Below are 5,000 nucleotides of genomic sequence, written 5' to 3'. Positions count from 1 at the left end.
GAAACCGGCAAAGTCGGCAGAATTGGCAGCGGGTGCTGGCGATGGGTCTGGACGGGCTGGATAGTCCAAGGCTCGACGAGAAAGACCGCAGGTTGAGACACTGGGGCAGTGGCAGCCCGCGGGACAGTGTTGGCAGATTCGGCAGCGCAGATTTGTGCGGCTGCAGGTTCGTCGGGGAAAATCGGCAGCGCAGATTTTTCGACGAGCATGGGCTGGACGATGGACTGTCCAGGCCAGGCAGGAAAATTTGTCGAGGGGACACGCTGACGAAACAGCGCTGGTTCAGGCACGGCGGGCAGTGTTGGAATCGGCAGCGCCGACGAAATCGGCAAAGTCGGCAGAATCGGCAGCGCAGATTTTTCGACGAACATGGGCTGGACGCTGGACTGGCCGGGCCATGCAGGAAAATTCATCGAGGGGACACGCTGACGAAACAGCGCTGGTTCAGGCACGGCGGGCAGTGGTGGAATCGGCAGCGCCGACGAAATCGGCAAAGTCGGCAGAATCGGCAGCGGGTGCTGGCGATGGGTCTGGACGGGCTGGATAGTCCAAGGCTCGACGAGAAAGACTGCTGGTTTAGACACTGGGGCAGTGGCAGCCCGCGGGACAGTGTCGGCAGATTCGGCAGCGCAGATTTGTGCGGCTGCAGGTTCGTCGGGGAAAATCGGCAGCGCAGATTTTGCGACGAACATGGGCTGGGCGATGGACTGTCCAGGCCAGGCAGGAAAATTTGTCGAGGGGACACGCTGACGAAACAGCGCTGGTTCAGGCACGGCGGGCAGTGTTGGAATCGGCAGCGCCGACGAAATCGGCAAAGTCGGCAGAATCGGCAGCGCAGATTTTTCGACGAACACGGGCTGGACGGTGGACTGTCCAGGCCAGGCAGGAAAATTTGTCGAGGGGACACGCTGACGAAACAGCGCTGGTTCAGGCACGGCGGGCAGTGTTGGAATCGGCAGCGCCGACGAAATCGGCAAAGTCGGCAGAATCGGCAGCGCAGATTTTTCGACGAACATGGGCTGGACGCTGGACTGGCCGGGCCATGCAGGAAAATTCATCGAGGGGACACGCTGACGAAACAGCGCTGGTTCAGGCACGGCGGGCAGTGGTGGAATCGGCAGCGCCGACGAAATCGGCAAAGTCGGCAGAATCGGCAGCGGGTGCTGGCGATGGGTCTGGACGGGCTGGATAGTCCAAGGCTCGACGAGAAAGACTGCTGGTTTAGACACTGGGGCAGTGGCAGCCCGCGGGACAGTGTCGGCAGATTCGGCAGCGCAGATTTGTGCGGCTGCAGGTTCGTCGGGGAAAATCGGCAGCGCAGATTTTGCGACGAACATGGGCTGGGCGATGGACTGTCCAGGCCAGGCAGGAAAATTTGTCGAGGGGACACGCTGACGAAACAGCGCTGGTTCAGGCACGGCGGGCAGTGTTGGAATCGGCAGCGCCGACGAAATCGGCAAAGTCGGCAGAATCGGCAGCGCAGATTTTTCGACGAACACGGGCTGGACGGTGGACTGTCCAGGCCAGGCAGGAAAATTCATCGAGGGGACACGCTGACGAAACAGCGCTGGTTCAGACACGGTGGGCGCAGTGTTGGAATCGGCAGCGCCGAGAAAATCGGCAAAGTCGGCAGAATCGGCAGCAGGTGCTGGCGATGAGTCAGGACGGACTGGATAGTCCAAGGCTCGATGAGAAAGACCGCTGGTTTAGACACTGGGGCAGTGGCAGCCCGCGGGGCAGTGTCGGCAGATTCGGCAGCAGTGTCTGCCGATTCGGCAGCGTTGGCTTGTTGGCGCGGGGGGCCGATTCGAGTGGGGACTTGGGCAGCGGGCAGTGAAAGCAAGAGTTTCCCCGATGCTGCCGGGAAAAACGCTCCCCGGGATGGCCGGGTGAGATGACCCGGCGGCCCGCGACGGGTCATTCAATTCCATGCCCCGTCAACATAACTCCCGATGTACTGTTTGCTTTTTCGGAAGAAGAGATCCATCCCCCCATCCTCGGCCAGCCAAAAACGCTCCAATTAATGGCCGGGTGAGATGACCCGGAGGCCCGCGACGCGTCATTCAAATCACTGCCCTATCGGCTACAACTGCTGATGGGTGGGATTAGAGGCCTGCCATGGTGGTGAGGGGCGGCGAGGACCGTGAAAGCTAGAGTTTTTCAGAGGCTGCCGGGAAAAAGGCCCCTCGGGTGGCGGGGTGCGAGGACCAGGCGCGTCATTCAATTCTCTTCCCTATCAACTTGGCTCCCGTTGGCGGGATTGGAGGCCTACTGTTTGTTACAGGGCTAAAATCGTCAGGGGAAGAGCTGACGAAACAATGCTGGTTTGGATGCAGGGGGTAGTGTTGGAATCGGCAGCGCGGACAAAATCGGCAAAGTCGACAAAAAAGACTGTTGGTCTGGACATCGGGGCAGCGGCAGCCATGCCGACAGGGGGGGAAATCGGCAGCACAGATTTGTGCAGCTGCAGGTTCGTCGGGGAAATCGGCAGCGCAGATTTTTCGATGAACATGGGCTGGAAGATGGACTGTCCAGGCCAGGCAGGGAAATTCGTCAAGGGGACACGCTGACGAAACAGCGCTGGTTCAGGCACGGCGGGCAGTGTTGGAATCGGCAGCGCCGACGAAATCGGCAAAGTCGGCAGAATCGGCAGCGGGTGCTGGCGATGAGTCTGGACGATTTATAGTCCAGGGCTTGATGGAAAAGACTGTTGGTCCAGACAATGGGGCAGTGGCAGCGCGGATTTGTGCAGCTGCAGGTTCGTCGGGGAAAATCGGCAGCGCAGATTTTTCGACGAACAGGGGCTGGGCGCTGGACTGGCCGGGCCAGGCAGGAAAATTCGTCAGGGGGGCACGCTGACGAAAACAGGGGCTGCGGAGTGGAAAATCGGCAGCGCAGATTTTTCGACGAACAGGGGCTGGACCGGCCGGGCCAGGCAGGAAAATTCGTCAGGGGGGCACGCTGACGAAAAGAGGGGCTGCCGCGTGGAAAATCGGCAGCGCAGATTTTTCGACGAACAGGGGCTGGACGCTGGACTGGGCCAGGCAGGAAAATTCGTCAGGGGGCACGCTGACGAAAAGAGGGGCTGCCGCGTGGAAAATCGGCAGCGCAGATTTTTCGACGAACATTCGTCAGGGGGGCACGCTGACGAAAAGAGGGGCTGCCGCGTGGAAAATCGGCAGCGCAGATTTTTCGACGAACATTCGTCAGGGGGGCACGCTGAGGAAAACAGGGGCTGCCGCGTGGAAAATCGGCAGCGCAGATTTTTCGACGAACAGGGGCTGGATGCTGGACCGGCCGGGCCAGGCAGGAAAATTCGTCAGGGGGGCACGCTGACGAAAAGAGGGGCTGCCGCGTGGAAAATCGGCAGCGCAGATTTTTCGACGAACAGGGGCTGGACTGGCCGGGCCAGGCAGGAAAATTCGTCAGGGGGGCACGCTGACGAAAAGAGGGGCTGCCGCGTGGAAAATCGGCAGCGCAGATTTTTCGACGAACAGGGGCTGGACGCTGGACTGGGCCAGGCAGGAAAATTCGTCAGGGGGGCACGCTGACGAAAACAGGGGCTGCCGCGTGGAATGGCAGCCTACACGCAGATGCGAATTCGGCAGCGCACGATGGCTTGAGCAGGTCATGGGTTCGACTTGGCGCGATCTGAAACCTGGACGAGGGACTGTCGACGCTGGACGAGCCAGCGCGGTGGCCTGTCGTGCCCCGTTCAGGGGGGGCCTGCCGCGGAGACAGCCCTCGCGGGCTCGACAGCGCAGGCCAGCGTCCCCGACGTCGCTGGCCGCGGCAGGCGAGCTGCCGGGGTTCCCGCATTCCTACAAGAAAACGTCGTGCTTTCCACATGAAACCAATCCAGTAAAATCAGCCATATTTTTATGAGGCTGCCCACTGAATTTGGGGTCATTCCGGGCCGGTTCCTAGTTTTGCGGATTTACTCGATTTCTAATGGTAGGAAAATTAAAACAAATACTTCCCGACCTCGAAAAATTCTGGGAAAATTAATGAAGGTGGATTGGATTTTTGCCAACCTCTGTGCAAAATTTCAGCTCAAAATACCAAGAAATGAATTTTTTAGAGGGGGGGTGACAGCTGGGACCTAGTAGTGTCTCCCCCTGCCAGAGCTGCAATGACACTTATTGCTCTTTAGGGAGCCACCAGGCCGGCGCCCCTCAAAGACCACACGCGCGCGCGCGCCCGCCCGCGCTGGGCGCTGGGGCGCTGGGGCCTGAGGGCCTGGGGCCCTTGGGGGCCCTTGGGCGCTTGGGCGCGCGCAGCGCGCGGCCCCCGCAGCCATGCCGCGCTGCGCGACGCGCGGACAGCCCCTGCTGGCTTGCTCTCTCGCCCGCGGGGGGGCTGCCTTCGGGCCCTGGCCCCCCGCGCTCTGGCCTGCCCCCCGCGTGGGAGAGGCTAGGCGCTGCAGGGGCCAGCCCGACGTCGCTGGCCGCGGCAGGCGAGCCGCCGGGGTTCCCGCATTCCTACAACAAAACGTCGTGCTTTCCACATGAAATCAATCCAGTAAAATCAGCCATATTTTTATGAGGCTGCCCACTGAATTTGGGGTCATTCCGAGCCGGTTCCTATTTTTTCCGATTTCCTCGATTTTTAATGGTAGGAAAATAAAAAAAAATACTTCCCGACCTCGAAAAATTCTGGAAAAATTAATAAAGTTGGATTGGATTTTTGCCAACCTCTGTGCAAAATTTCAGCTCAAAATACCAAGAAATGAATTTTTTAGAGGGGGGGTGACAGCTGGGACCTAGTAGTGTCTCCCCCTGCCAGAGCTTCAATGACACTTATTGCTCTTTAGGGGGGTGCCCCCTGACTGGCCATGGGGCGCGCTGGCCTGGCGCCCATAGGCCTGCCGCGGGGGATATGTGGGCTGTTGCTAAACTCGGACTAAGGTGGGGGGCCTCATGGCCCGAAGTATTGCCGGCATCGATGACCCGTTTTCCGGCCGGCGACGACCCGATTCCGGCCACCGTCTTCGGGACCCG

Source organism: Populus nigra, chromosome 2, assembly GCF_951802175.1.
Source record: "Populus nigra chromosome 2, ddPopNigr1.1, whole genome shotgun sequence".
NCBI lineage: Eukaryota > Viridiplantae > Streptophyta > Magnoliopsida > Malpighiales > Salicaceae > Populus > Populus nigra.
Note: the sequence above shows the minus strand (reverse complement) of the source record.